The 16598-nt window shown below is 37.0% G+C and overlaps 1 protein-coding gene across 3 annotated transcripts in view; it reads right to left on the bottom strand.

Annotated features, from left to right (window-relative positions):
- The window catches only part of Nkain2 (sodium/potassium transporting ATPase interacting 2), a 1137884-nt gene that overhangs the window by 204090 nt on the left and 917196 nt on the right, over positions 1-16598 (bottom strand). The gene's annotated exons all lie outside the window — the stretch shown is intronic.

Here is a 16598-nt window from a genome sequence, read left to right as displayed (position 1 = left end):
TGAAAATGTAGGTCTCTCCCTGTCTCCAAGTAGTGTATGTTATAGGCACTTAAAGAAACAGTTAAAGTAATTATGTGTATATAGATCATACTTTTGAAGGTTTGACTACCATAATACTATCAGTTAAATTATATTTTCAGAAAAATTACTAATCATTTACATTAATTATAGTGTTGAAGAGTCCCTTTTGAGACTTGAAACTTCATGAAACCAGTGATTTAAACTATATAATTGTGTGAAATTAGTGTTATTATAAATCTGATTCATTTATTTTCTCTCCGAATATTTATTTTTCCCACATTTTAGTTTCAAACTGAATCTCAATTTGACTACATTTACGTTAGTGTTGGGGCTAATGGTAGAATTTTTTTTAGAACTTTCCATAGTACAGCACACTATTACTTGGTTTTCCCTTTCTACTAAAGTTGGTTCTGTCTGTCCACATGGAATTGGTTCCAGGATCCTGCAGACATCAAAATTTGAAGAAGCCCATGTCCTTTATAATAAAAGGCAGCTTCCTGAATAAACTGCATAGTCTTTGAGTTTAGAGGGGAATTTCTTTTAGCAAATCATTATCTTCAATCTTCTTAATGTCCATTGTAAATTTGTTCATAACATTTCTTAGAAAATATCAGCACATTCTTACAGGATAGAGATTATAAACTCACAGCTCTTTAGATGGGTTGAATGGTATACAATGTAATTGATTGATTATACACACTGACAAGAAGGTATCAACGGCAATCAAACATAAAGAAGGTATAGGGAATGCATCAGACACCTTCCATTTCTCAGGAAGTCACGAGGGATGACCAATGTGGGAACTGTATTACCTTAATGTAGGTGGTATGGAGCTATGGGGATAATAGGAGCAGATGGCTCTCACTCCAGAGTGAGTTGCTCATCAACGTTTTGTGACCTTGAGCCACTGACTCATGCTGAAACACTAAGAATTAAGTTATAGCTGAAGAACCCAGACACTGTAGAGAGGATCCCATCAGAGAGAAATGTGCTATGGCGTCACCCTCTTCCCCATATTCATCAGGTAAAGATGGAAGAGAGTATTCCTTCTTCCTTGGAAACTTGGAGACAAAGAGCTGGTGGCTACCGACTCAGACTTAACAAGTCTCCAAATAAAGCTTACAGCTAACGCCTTCTGCTAAGTGGCCAAACAAAAAATGGTGATGGTTTTGAGAAATAAATATATTGATACAGAAGACAGGTTCAAAGTAAAGAACTTAGGGAGAAATTTGTGGAGAGTTAACTGTGGCTGTTTCCTATGGCTTTCCAAGAATAGAAGGTCTGTTAGCAAGGCAATAACAGCTGAATCTTTCCTGCCTCATATTCCCAGGTTTTAAAGAAAGACATGTAATACAAAAAAGTAGAGCAGGGAAACCGATAGTTATGTGCCTGCTGCTGAGCCACTTAATGCAAGACACTGTTTCTGATGTGTCCAACAATTCACCATGAGCAAGTCAGTCTGATATTCCTCCAAAAGCCTTGTTGGTGCCTATATAGCTTCCCTGTCCCCTTAACTCTTCTCTTCTGTTATTCAGGCCTGAAGGAGTGGGAACAATAATTGCTAATTAGGAAATGCATGGTTATGAAAGACAGAAGGACACACACACACACACACACACACACACACACACACACACACTTTTCCTATGGAGTGGGGGTTAGGTTTGAGTGAAACTTGAACATCTTATTACAGGGCTGGAAGCAACTTCTGTTTTGTTTTGAAACAGCTTCCCACTGTGTAGCTCTGGCTGGCCTGGGGCTGGATGTATACACCAGACCCAGCTGAGAACATATAGAGATCTACCTGCCTCTTTCTCCAAGTGTTGAGATTAAAGATGTGCACCACTGGCCCTGACCAGCTACTTCCACATTTAAAAGTCACCATTTAGGGAATGATAGTCACTTTAGATGAGTTCTTATTTCAAAGAAACAGGAAATCTGTCACGTCTTTGATCTGGTTGCAACAGAACCAGAATCTGAATAACGGGTAGGTTTTCAGGGTCAGCTATGAGATGAAAGAATAATGTTCTCTGCTTCTTTCTCAGTAGTCTTCATTTAATATTTGGTTCCCAAAGAAAGCTACAGGGATCACCAGTGATGAGGAGGACAAAGGAAATGACTTAAATGGCAATTTTAGCAAGATCAAGATGTGAGGGTAACCAGGTCTACACAGTCCAGAAAGAACACACTCCAGTTCTAGTAGCTAGTACCCTGAGTGCAGTTAGCTCAGGATCTCAATAGTCTTCCTCTTCTCACTGGAAATCATTCTCAGACACAAGGCTCCATCTGAAAGGATGGTGGAGAGGATTTTACGAAACTGAAATATTAGCTATTTGTATTATCGTGCCTCATCTTTTGGAGACTTATTTCTCATATAAAACTAAACAAGTTAGTAAACAATCATGCATGTGTTTGTCAGGATGATCATTATTTTCAGATAGGAACTAGGGTCTAGATCACGATGCTGAGAATCTAGTTGTTGGTTATCTCATTAAGCATGAGGCTGTTAGCACTTCTGCTGTGAAACCCCTTATCCCTTGGAAACTCTCAGCACATCAGTGCAATTGGTCTCAATAGCTTCTGAAAGAGCCACACTAAGGCAATAACATAGGCAGAGTTTATGTATAGTAGAGTTCTTGGGATCGGCAGCATTAGTTTACCAGTTTATATTCTAAATACTAATGTAAATGGAGGAAAGGAGAGAGGATGATCATCTATACATCATTAAAACATAGCTAAAATATGAGGCAATGGATGTAATAGATGAAGGCATCTAGAAAGCCAAAACATGAATAGTCGAAAGGTTTTTCCAGTTCTGCCCAGACCCACGGTCCTGCAGACACTTATAAAATGATCATTTAGAGGGTTATTATTATTTATAAACTGTATGGTCTATGGGAGGCCTCTTGCTAGTTAGCTCTTACATCTCAAATTAATCCATTTCTATTCATCTATGTTTTGCCATGTATTCCATGGCTTTTTACCTGTGTCCCATTACATGGTGGTCCTTGGGCGACTGGCTCACATCTCTGTAGACTCTGCCTTTCTCTTTCTTTTAAAAAGAGATTGCGGGGCTGGGGACTTAGCTCAGTGGTAGAGTGGGTTCAGTCCTCAGCTCTGGGGGTGGATTTTTAATAAAAAAGATTGCATTTATAATTAACCCCCTTTAAATAAAAAGAAACATTTATAAACAGTATTTTTGGGAATTTGGGCCTAGCTTCTCATACTACTTCCAACTGGTTGGGGGCAGAGCAGAGAAGGCATATAGGTGTGAGTATACAGGAAGTATCCAGTATCCCTCTTTTTGGCTGAGGATATGTAGTGGTAAGAATGTGGCTGGCTTCTTTCTACTTCCCTGATCTCTCATTTTTACTCCAATATTTGGCTCTTTTTTTTTTTTATTAGTAAGACCATTTAGCAATTTGTCTTACACATAAATATCTCAGTTCACTCAGTCCGACATGTTGGCAATAAGGGAATCAAAACAAGCCCTATCCATCAGACACTATTCTAGAAACTTTCTCTCTCTCTCTCCCTCTCTCTCTCTCTCTCTCTCTCTCTCTCTCTCTCTCTCTCTCTCTCTCTCTCTCTCTGTGTGTGTGTGTGTGTGTGTGTGTGCGTGTGTGTGTGTGTGTGCATATGTGTATGGGAGTGTGGATGAGGAGGTCAGAAGATAATTTGCAGGAGCCAGTTCTCACCTTCTAGGATGTGATCTCCTGGGATCAAACCTACCTTATCATTCTTGGAAACATGCACCTTTATCTTTATCTGCTGTGCTATCTCACTGGTGAAAGTTAACCCTTTCTTTCCTAGTATCATGGCATTAAAAGACATATTTTAACATATTTAACATATTTTCAATATAAATGCAATGTATTTGAATGGTACCTTTGATTTCTCTCCAAATTTAAAGTGTTTTACCTGAGATGAGGGTTAGGTTAGACTGAGTGGCAAGAAAGTCTGCCTCCCCTTTTTGTATAGATGATAGGAATCAAATATGGGCTCTTATTCATGCTTATAAGGCAAGCACGCTATCAATTGAGACTTTTTGCTAGCCTAGTTCTTTCTAGTATATAACCTGCACTATTGTAGTGGCGTATTGTAAACAACATGACTTCAGAAATTGAGAAATTTATGTTGTGTTGTTTCAGAGGCTTAAAGTCTGCTCTCAAGGTGCAGTCAATGTGGTTTCTTCTAAGCAACAAGGGACAGTATTTGCCCAAGCCTTTGGTGACATAATGGTAGTATGTGGCACTCTTTGGCTCCCAGAGTGTAACCATGATCTCTCCTTTCATTTCTCAGAGTACCTATCTCATGGAGTGTGTTCAAATACTCCCTCTATATAAGCAATTCATTCCTATTTACTTAAAACTCCATGGACCAAAATAATGTTAACTGGTTATATCTAATTACTGTATTTCCAAATAAATTCACATTTGCTGGTACAGGGAGTTGGGATTTCAACATACAAAATTGGGAGAGGCACAGTTCAACCTATAATGCTAAAGTCTGATAGCTAAGGATTATCAGAATGAGACGGCATGGATGACAGGCACTACATTTCCCTTTTTTGTTGTATTACCTATTTTATTTCCCACTATTAACATGTAGCTTAAAAAACATACTTCCCATAAAATTGATAACCAAAATAGCATTATTTGTCCACAGTTTCTGCCATTTCCAAGTATCCTATAGAAAAACAATCATATTCATTTGTTTGGAATTGTTTCTTAAGGTATTTATTTTCATTTTATATATATTATACCATTTTATATTATTATATCATCATTAAACTATTTATCCATATATTCCTCTAGAAGGTATGAATGGGAAAGCTTAGGTCATGGACTTCTCTATTTTTGACAATTCTGCATAATTTTCTCTAAAATTTGATTAAATCAATAGTATAAAATTTATGACCATATAAATATTTTTATGGCTGAGCTGAGTTTTGAATTATGAGAGCAATTTCTTTCTTATATAACATTTCTTCCTGGAGTTAATAATTCCTTCCCATCAAAAAACATACTTTATGTTTTTGAAGTACTTTAAGTTCAGAGAAAAATTGAGCTGAAAGTGTACTTCTCCCCTCTCAAATGCATAATCTTTCTCCTATGAACATTCTAGGTCAGGATGTTAGATTTGTTGCAGTGGGTGAACCTATATGGAACATTATTATCATGCAAAGTCCATATTTTTCATCGTGTTCACTCTTGATATATAGTCTCTGGCCTTAGAAAATGAGCAGCGACATGAGCCTGCCATCTCAGTATCATAGAGAATCGTTTCCTTGCCTTGGCATTTCTCTGTGCTTCACAGATCGTCCCTGTCACCTTCCTAACCAGTGGAAGCTGTTTTCGGTTTCATTTCTTGAAGATTTCAGCATCATTGTAATCACGCTCTACGTGGACTTTTCAGATTGGTTTCTTTCACTTAATGGCACACATTTGAGTTTGTTCTTTCATGCCCTAGTAGCTGGTGCCTTAATATTGAAGAAGGTTTTCACTGTCTGGGTATAACACAGTTATTTTGTCTATTCACTCCACTGAAGGACTTCTTGACTGACTTAGAGTTTGGGCAATTATGAACAAGTTGTTATAAATATTCATTGTGCAGGATTAATGTGTACAAAAGATTTCAACTATTTGAGTCAATACTGGAGAGCGTTATTGCTGGGTTATATGGTAAAGGCATATGTACCTTTGCAGGAAACTACCACATTGTCTTCCAAGTGGCTGGCCTATCTTGAAATCTCCTGAGCTGCAAATGCTGATTCCTGTAGCTCCAGATCCTTATCAGCATTTAATGCTACCATTTTTCTAGATTTTGGTTATTTTACACGTGGGTGCCCACTCCTTCTATCTCCATTTGCCAAAATGGCTTTTCTTTCCATTACATATTCTCTATTCCTGTGTCAAAAGTCAAATGCCCATTTTTATCCAAGTCTGTTTTAGGTTGTCTGTTCTGTTCCACTGATGTGTCCATGTATTCTTTCATTAATACTGCACTTTCTTGATCCATGGAGCATTGTAATAAACCCTGAATTCAGAACGGGTTAATTTTCAAAGTCTATCATTTTTCTTGAATAATGTATCACTTTTTCTGGACATTTTGCCTCTTAGGGTAAATCTTAGAATTAACTTGTTAATAGCCACAAAATATCACTAGAATGTTGAGAGCTTTGAATCTGTGGTTGAGTTAGGAAGAACTGACATCTAAACACATTGAATCTTCATAGCAATGAACATGGTTTACCTTTTCAATTACTTAGTTCTCTGGGTCTTCCACCAATTCTGTAATTTTCATCATTTTTACCTTGTATACACTTTGTTACTTTTTTCTTACAGCATATTGTGATACTACTGTAAATTTCATTTTGCCTCTTCCTTCACATTTTGTTTGTTCCTTGTTGATAGATAGACAATGAAGTGATTTTAATGTGTTTTCTGGCAGGAATTTTATAGCCGCATAGTGCTAGGATTTTTTATTACCTTTTCTTGATTTTATATGAAGATAATCATGTCACCTCTGAACAAAGACAATGTTATTGCTGCCTTCTCACTCTGTGTAGCTTTACTACATATTGATCATGAATAACATAAATAGACGTTCCACTATGATGCTGAGAAGTGTGGACTAAAGCCTGAGAAGTAGTTTTACCCACAAGGCTGACTGACTGGTTAGAACTACATTGATTGCAGAGTTGGAATGCTACAGGTTCAAGGTTTAACACAAATTACCTTGGGTTGTCTTTAATCTCTTTAATAGCCATGTATTAACCACTCTGCATATTACCCATCATCCTCATGATTATTAAAGTAATTCTTTTTGGAATGTATAAGCAGGGTTTCTAGTTTTCACCAGCTCTAAAGCTAAGAATTTTATTCAGGTAGTATCCAATGCTTACAGCAAGGATTTGTGGTTTTTTTTGTTTTTTGTTTTTTTGTTTTTTGTTGTTGTTTTCTTTTCTTCTTTGCTGTAACTTGCCTACTTGATTTACCTACTAATGTATTTGTAATGGGTCTCGATCTATAACTTTCTTTACTCTGTTATGATAGAAACTTCATTAAATAGTTAAAGTGTTGGAACATGGAATATGTGGTAATCTAAATATATAGTCCTAGTCCATGGTCACTCAAAATATTCTACCTCTTATCACCATTGGAGAGGTGTATATTTTTCTTATTGTCCGCATGAATGGGCAATGGACCTTGGCTTGTGTCTGGTCTGAGAGGGAAGGCTCTAATTCTTGCTGCGATAGAAACTACCTCCTAGCCAAGTTTCCCTGAAATGAATCATGGAACGGCATGCTTCATTCTTCTGCCTCAATTCTGGTAGGAAACCTCCTCAAGAAGCACACTGATACGATGTATTATTCTAAATCATTTTAACTATTGAATCAGCATTCTACTACTAAGGTAATTTACTCTTGATCATGGCATATAATGCTTTTTATTTATTATTAGAATTGATTTGTTAGTATTTCATTGTGGATCTTTGTAGCTATGTTGACATGGTAGCACTTTCTTCCAATATCTTTGAGTTTGGAGTTGAGGTGATGTTAGTTAGTCTTATAAAATGAAGGAGAAAGGTATGTTCTCTGATTTTGCCTTCTTCAAGAGGTGAAAGCTAATTGTTATACATTCTTCCTTAAATATTTGGATAAATTCACCAGTGATCCCATTAGGGCTTGGTGTTTATTATTATTGAGAAGCTGTTATTGATTTAATTTTCTTGAATAGATGTAGGACTATTGAAGTTCTTTATCATTTAGTGAGTTTATCTTGGCAATTGAACTTGTAGATGTATAATTAATAATATTATATTATGGCCTTTATGTTTATTGTCCATAGGTGATTTATAGTAATATTCCTGTTCATTTTTTCATAATAGCATTTGTTTCTCTCATGCTCTCTCTCTCATTCTTTTATGTACAGAGGCACATATCACACACACACACACACACACACACACACACACACACACACGTTATATAGAGGTTTACTGATTACTTTTCAAAGATCCAATTATTCATTGTATTGTTTTCTCTGTGGATTTCTTGTTTTTTAACATCATTGATTTCTCTTCTAATTAAAAAATTCTTTTCTTTTTATCTTGGAATTAATTTGCTCTTCTTTTACTGATATGCTAAATAAGAAGGTTAGGGTATTGACTTGAGGTCTCCCTTCATGGCATTCAATGTTATAAATTTCCTCATAAGTACTAATTTTCCTGTATCTCATGTATTTTTATAATTTTTGTTTTCACTTTCATTTACTTTAAATTTTTAAAATTATATATATATATATAGTGTTGATCTATGAATTTTTGAACATGTATGGTTTAATCTCCAAATACTTTGGGATTTCATTGTTTTCTTTCTTTTGTCAATCCCATCACATTTTTTGGTATATTCAAAAGTCTATCTATTGTCCAGTGCCAAATGGTTATCCCTGAAAATATATACACAAATAACATTACATGAACTGAGCATAGCATTATATGATACAAGCAGGTTCTATTTAGGAATATATATATTTTAAGATTTGTGTTACAGTTACATTTTATATATTTACAGAAAAGCAGAACAAGCCACAGCTAACCTCACCTTACCAACCTATAAGCCAATCCTATTTTCTCAAACTAGAAGCATCTGTGCCTTCATCCAAATGGATCTCAGTTGAACTGCTGCTAAAAGCCTCAAAGCTTAAAAAGCCTCTAGTTCCTGGTCCTCACTGAGTTTTATATACCTTTCTGCTTCCTGCCATCACTTCCTGGGATTAAAAGCATGTGTCTTTCCCAAGCAGAACATGAGATCTCAAGTGCTGGGATTAAAGGTGTGTGTCACCATGCCTCCCTGTTTCCAGTGTGGCCTTGAACTCAAAGAGCTCCAGATGGATCTCTGCTTCCAGAATGCTAGGATTAAAGGCGTGTGCTACCACTGCCTAACCTCTATGTTTAATATAGTGGCTGTTCTGTTCTCTGACCCCCAGGTAATTTTATTGGAGTGCACAATCTATCAGCCACTTGTAACATACAAATTCATTGATTTCTTTTCTAATTAAAAAATTATTTTCTTCTTATATTGGTGTTAATTTTCTCTTTCTTTACTGAGGTGCTAAATAAGAAGCTTAGAGTGTTTACTTGAGGTCTTTCATTATAGTATTCATTGTTATAAATTTCCTCATAAGTGGTAATATATATTATATATGAACATGAATTATATATAACATGTACATTATAGGCATTAAATAACAATTAGTGAAAAAAAGGCCATGAATTTGAAGTACAGCAGGTAGGCATATGTAGAAGATTTTGCAGGGAGGAAAGGAGAGGAAGAAATATTGTAATTATATTATAATCCCAAAAATAATATATAGATATATGTTCAAAAAATCTATGTATTGCTTAGTAGTTCTTTTAAAATATTCAGTGGAATTGTAAAGACTAATTACAAATTAATTTCCCCATGATATCCCATTTAGAACAATTCCATTTTATTTTCATATATGAGCTCTTTTGCCAGTGGCCTAGAACAATGAATGACCCTGGCTTCACATTTAGGCTCCATACCATTTCTTAAAATTTTATTATTATTATGTGATTTAATTTTATACATCCTCTGTCCTCCCCCTCCTGCCCCCACCCCTACCTTCCCACCAGCCCCTCCCCTCCATTCCCATCTCCTCCAGGGCCAAGACTCCCCTGGGGATTCATTTAAACCGGGTGGATTCAGTACAGGCAGGTCCAGTCCCCTCCTTCCAGACTGAGCAAAGTGTCCCTGTGTAAGCCCAAGGTTTCAAACACCTAGCTCATGCACTAAGGACAGGTCCTGGTCCCACAGACTGGGTGCCTCCCAAACAGATCAAGCTATTCAATTGTCTCACTTATCCAGAGGGCCTGATCTAGCTGGGGGCTCCACAGCCATTGGTTCATAATTCATGTGCTTCCATTCATTTGGCTACTTGTCCCTGTGCTTTTTGCAATCTTGGATTCAACAATTCACGCTCTTGCAGACACTCCTCTTTCTTGAACACCTGGAGCTCCACCTGGGGCCTGGCTGAGGATCTCTGCATCCACTTCCATCAATTATTGGATGAGAGTTCCAAGACGACTGTTAGGGTGTTTGGCCATCTGATCCCCAGACTAGGTCAGATCAGGCTTTCTCTTGAACATTGCCAGCAGACTACAGAGGATATATCATTGTGGATTTCTGGGGACCTCTTGAGCACTCTGCCTATTCCTCTTCTCATGTGGTCTTCATTTATCATGGTCTGTTATTCCTTGTTCTCCCTTTCTGTTCTTGATCCAGCTGGGATCTCCTGCTCCCCTAAGCTGGGGGTTGGTTCCATACCATTTTTTAATGCATATATGTTTTTTATTATTTTGAATGAGATTAATATTGCAGGAATAGTCTATATATGTATTTTCTTTTTTTAGTAATTGAAATTTTAATTGTAACGTTTATTCTTTGTCTTTCCTCCTTACAAAATCTACAGTATACCCTTCCCTGATTTCTTTCAAATTCATGCCCTTTTCTTTCATTAATTGTTATTACATGCATTTATGTTTATGTTGATATATATATAGAGTCCTAAATATAACCTCAGCATTATATACAATGTTACTTGTATGTATGTTTTCAGGGATGACTGTTTGGCATCTGTCTTAGTTAGGGTTTCTATTGCTATGAAGAGATACCATGACCACAGCACCTCTTATAAAGGAAAAATATCACAAAGAAACCCTGTCTTGAAAAAATAAATAAATACAATGAAAACCTTTTAATTGGGGCTGGCTTACAGTTTTAGAGGTTTAGTTCATTATCTTCTTGGTGGGAAGCATGACAGTGTGCAGGCAGACACGGTGATGGAAAAAGAGCTGAGTGTTCTACATCTTGATCCTCAGGCAGCAGAAACAAGCAGCTGTGTCCCACACTGGACAAAGGTTGAACATATGAAACCTCAAAGCCCACCTCCACAGTGACACACTTCCTCCAATAAGGCCACATCTACTCCAGCAGGGCCGACTTCCTAATAGTGCCACTCCCTATGGGTCAAGCATCAAACACATGAACCTATGGGGCCCATGCCTATTCAAACCACCACAGCACTTGACAACCAATTGGAATGCTTTTTCTTGGGAAGATCACCTCTCTCTTTCCCCGCTTTACCCCTTTGTCTCTAATTATTTATATAGGGTTGAGGCCCTGTGGACTTTTTCCCATCTATTTTGGCATGTGAGTTGGTGTTGTCCCTGTTATTATGTTTTGACAATCATGTTGATGAGATTTTATGGGTGTAGCTTCTCATATTACAATCTCACAGCAGAATCCCTGTTCCTCTGGCTCTTACAGTCTTTCTGCTCCCTCTTCTAAAATATTCCCTGAAGGCTTATACCTTTGAAGTACGGAACTGGATATGACATATCATTGACCATCATTGGTTTTCTCTTAAGTAAGATGCCCAATTTCTTACACCTGTCCAGGATGATCTTAATGATTCCCTCATCTAGATTAGTATCTAGATAGGACAATGTTTTGACAGGCTTAGACCTATCTTTTCCTAGAGGTTTAACTTTAGAAATTTTACAGTTATAATCCACCCCCACTGCTTTACAGGTACAAATTTCCTCCTTCCCATCAGTAGTTTTTAGAGAGCTTGAGAGTCAAACCTCCAAAATGTGATTGTCAAGGACAATGGCACTTCTATTTTGTCCTTTGTGGGAACATAATAAGCCTGCTATGGATAACTGGTAAGTGGCAATCCAGTTGGATTGATCACACTGACTCATCTCCTTGTCTACTATTTTCTAGCACTTTTCAATGTGTTCACTCTATCATTTATAATCTCCCACCCTTTGTCTAAATATAGTTGAGTTCAATTTGTCTTCCCTTTATAAAGTGGACAACACTATTTAGGTCTTTATTCAAGAACTGAATAGCCTTCCAGGTCTATTTAACTTAGAGTTTATGTCAGTTCAACTGAAGTTTCTCTCCTCTGCTGCAGTAGTTCAGGTAGGATCTATCTTGCCATTTTAAAAATAAGTGTCAAGAGTAATTTCTCTTCAAAATTTCTCATGCATTTTTCTTATCTTGTCTCTTCTTTCATTATGCAGAATACATTCTTCATTTCTTCCTTAAGAATAGGTGAATGATTTTAAGTCCAATGTGCTTTTTTGGGTACTTTTATATTAATTAATATTTTAGCTGGATATACATCTTGTTTGAAGGTCATTTTTTCTCTTAGAATGTATGGGTGTTTCTTCATTATCTTCCAGTTTTAATCTTCCAGTTAAAAATTCCTATACCAAAATGAATTCAGGAAACATTTTCTTAGTAGCTACAGTTTCATTAAAGAACAAAATAAATCCACTAAGGTGAGGTGAATGCTTTGGAACGTTCACACAGATGTGTTAATCTGTAATGAGCCAACTTGTGAATCTTCCTTTTAACTGCAGTTCTTCAGAATTTAACTAATAAACATCTCTAGAAAAAAATTAAATTATGACGGAAATTCCAAGGAATTTTTGAAATTGACAAAGTGGAATGGACTGAGCAGTAGCATATTCTGTAGACTGGATTTAAAAATGAATGGTACTGAAGGCTTAGTGCCCAACTTGGTGCTACTGAAAAGTGGTAGAAATTGAAAAGGTGAGTCCTAGTTGGGGTTCTTGTCATTGTGGGCATGCCTTGAAGAGACACTGATCCCTTCTTTTCCTTTCTGCCTCCTGACCATGGTGTATGCAGCTTTACTCTACCACTTACCCACCATGAGAGGTTACTATAGCATAGCTTCAAAAGCATTGGAACAAAGTCATTATGGAGTGAAGCCTCCAAAACCATGGGTCAAAATAAATATTTCCTCTTTACAAACTAGTTTTCTAAGGTATGTGTTGTAATGGAAAGTTAACACTTTATAGACATGAATATGCTGCCATTTACACTTAATATTTTCAAATATTTTTTCAATAGTCACATCTCAATATTATGATTTTTCTTCCATTAAATGTAAGCATAAAGAGTTTTCTCCAACAAATGAAATGCTAATATCATTTTTCCTTCCTGAAATTTTTCTGTGATCTATTTTCATTTGTTGCCACTTTCATCTGTTTGACTTTAGTTAGAAAATATTATATACACCAAAGCATGAATAGAGTGATGTCATGTTACCATTATATGTGCCCCCAGAATCTTTAATCTTTAGATTGTTTTTGTCTAAGGAAATTTTTAAATTAAAATTTATGCAAGCTAATTATGCTCCCTTTATATTTTAAATAATTTATTACTTACTCTTTTTTCTACAGAAAATGAACATCATTGAGAATTAATATACTCACTTAAGATTTTATTGTCTTTCAAAGTATTCATACATCCATTAATAATATATGTATATGTTCCATACCACATTTTATATTTTTGAGGTATAATAACATATAAATATATTTTTAGCTTTAGCTTCTGAAATTATGTAAGATTGAATCATGGTGGACTTCTTTTTCATTTAGTTTTAGAGCATTTAGTGTGTTTTCAGTTCAAAAGCCTTCCATTGAATTATTCTTCCACTCTGTCTTTTATTCTCCAATTTTTCCCATTAGTACAGGAACTTCCCAATAGTCAGGTATTTTAATTCCAGGATTTAACTCTTCTTTTCTTTTCTTTTTTATTGTCCATATTTTTCATTTCCCTCTTTCTCTTTTTCACTAGATACATTTTTTTAAATTTCCAACCAAGTATTAAAGTATTTTTTGTAATAGAGTTTCTAATATTTTGTTATTTTCTATTGATGTCTTCAGCATTTCCTATTTTTGAGTGAGTTTCCATTCTTTCATAGTTTCTTGATGTCTTGGGGTTTTTTGTTTGTTTGTTTGTTTGTTTGTTGTTTTGTCTTTGTTTTTGTTTTTTTGAGCCAGGGTTTCTCTGTGAAGCTTTGGCACCTTTTCTGAAACTTACTTTGTAGCCCAAGCTGGCCTCGAACTCACAGAGGTCCGCCTGGCTCTGCCTCCCAAGTGCTGGTATTAAAGGCATGCACCACTACTGCCTGGCTGACTGTCTTATTTTTAAAATTATATCTTTTATATTGATTTTTATGTATCAAAATTTTACTCATCCAAATAAATAAAAATTTATTTTTACCAGGTAAATAGACAGCTAATTAAACAACATTGCTTCTGTTGGTGAGGGGCAGGGGCAACTCTCCCCCTGTCAGGTGAAGGCCAAGGGAAGGAGGACGGCAGACAAAGGGGGCAGTTGGGAGAGTGAGCCCTGCACCTCCCCTGGGCAGCACAGTAGAGCTGACCACTGATGACAGGGATGGGAGGTGTGGGTGTGAGCCTGACTGAGGATGTGAGTTTGGGGGGGACCTGGCCCCGCCTCTTATCTGTAGCTGGCGAGCTCGCCATAGTAGTTCAGACTCGCAGGCTGCTGCTAACTTGAGAGAGACAACTAGGAGGCTTTTTTTAGCTCTGTTTTAGAATCCTTTTTTTTCAGGTTTTAGGTGGAAATTCTTGCCCCACATTGGGTGCCATTTGTAGCTGGAGAGTTTCTCTCTGGGTCCTGCCAAACCCCTGCAGTCCTGCATCACAGTTATAAAATAATCATTCAGACTCTTATATTACTTGTAAACTGAATGACCATAGCAGGCTTCTTGCTATCTGTTCTTATATCTTAAATTAACTTGCTTTTATAAATCTATACCTTACCACATGGCTCATTGGCTTACCGGTGTCTTACATGATACTTTTCCTCATGGTGGCTGGCCATGTCTCTCTGACTCTGCTTTCCTGTTCCTCCAATTCTCCTCCCTTTTAGTCCCTCCTATACTTCCTGCCTGGCTACTGGCCAATCAATGTTTTATTTATCAATCAATCATAGTAGCATGTATTTACAGCTGCATACAGGACATTCCACAGCATTTATCTGCCATGTGGTGGTGAGGGTGAGGGAAAGAGGCCTTCCCTTCTTGCCACTCCCCACCCACAGTAGAGGGAGAGCTGGCCTCCTGGGCATGATAGTATGAGATCTGGTCCTGCCCCTCATCAGCTGCAACACTCAGGAGATGGCTTATGAGCAACAGTAGAGCTGACCCTGGTGGTGTAGGTGCTAGTGAGTTGGCTCATCCCCTTGCTGCTTTTTGTGTAGGGTGACCTAGCTGGGGCAGTGCTGGAGATCTTGCCATGTTGATGAAAATGAGGGAAAACTAGCAAGCTCTCCAACCCAGCTACCTCCCAGGCCCAGAACCAGGACTATGAGTTGGCCCACCCTAACATCCACCCCATCTATGATTTGCTGGAGCACATGAAGGGGCTGGTCTTGCAGATCCAAAACTACAGGATATCTATGACACAGGGTAACAGCAGGATGTTCAAGAGGAGTCCCAGTGAGAACCCAGCAGAAGCCAGAGGCTTTGAATCAGATAAATGACTCATTGCAATAAAGTAAAGATGGACTAAAGGGTACACTGTGTGATGACTCACTGTGTCACACTTCAGCTTTCATAGTGAGGTTTTTTTTTTTCTCTTAAATTTTATTTTATTTTATATTGGGGGGAATGGGAGATTTCATGGGATGGCAGATGAGAAGGGATGGGGGTAGGGAATGAATGGAATCAGGATGCATGATGTGAAATCCATAAAGAATCAATAAAAAGTTAAAAGATACTTTTGTATTTTGCTTAAAATAGTGGAGAAAAATATATTCAATAAATTAGTATGATCAAGAGTTGGGCAACAGAAAAGAAATAATTATATTATTTTACATGGACTGCTAAGAAATCTTTCTCTTGTTCTCTTCTTTAAAAATAACTCAATAAGTCAAATTAATGCTGTATATTTGTGTATATGCACATGAGTATAGGGCCATTCACAAAGCATGGAATCTCTACAATTCTACACTCAGGAATGATACATCTTTCTCCAGCAAACATGAACTGTGAGTAACCCCTCACTAAGGTGTTGGTAGTAAATCTATGCTGCTATTTGGCTGGCTTGATCCTAGGAGGTCTTGTGCAATTAAACATAGCTGCTGTCATGTCATAAGAGACCATGTCACAGTACTCCTCAACATCTTCTTGCTTTTACATTCATTATGCTACTTCTTCCAAGATACTCCTTGAGCCTCAGTGCTACTTCTTCCAAGATACTCCCTGAGTCTTAATGCTACTTCTTCCAAGATAGTCCTTGAACCTCAGTGCTACTTCTTCCAAGATACTCCTTGAGCCTCAGTGATACTTCTTCCAAGATAGTACTTGAGCCTCAGTGATACTTCTTCCAAGATATTCCTTGAGTCTCAGTGGTCAGTGGTGAGTGAAATATAAAGTCTCTATGTGGAAGGTCAATGTTTTCAGTGTTTCAACAACAGATTATAAATTCATTTCTGTAAAACAGATAATCTATAGATCTCTTAGGGATTATATTTTAGTTACAGTAGCAATTCCTGAATGCGATTTGCTTCATGCATAATAACTGGTTATTCAATTTCTGTGCATTTTGTAGGTTTAGCTCAAAATTAGGACTTATGACACATTGAACAAGTCTTGCTAGCATAGCAGAAGGTAGAAAATCACAAAACAGATTTTTTA

This window comes from Onychomys torridus, chromosome 19 (assembly GCF_903995425.1).
Source record: "Onychomys torridus chromosome 19, mOncTor1.1, whole genome shotgun sequence".
NCBI lineage: Eukaryota > Metazoa > Chordata > Mammalia > Rodentia > Cricetidae > Onychomys > Onychomys torridus.
The sequence above is the reverse complement of the archived record's forward strand: the minus strand, read 5'-3'. Positions and strand labels throughout refer to the sequence as shown.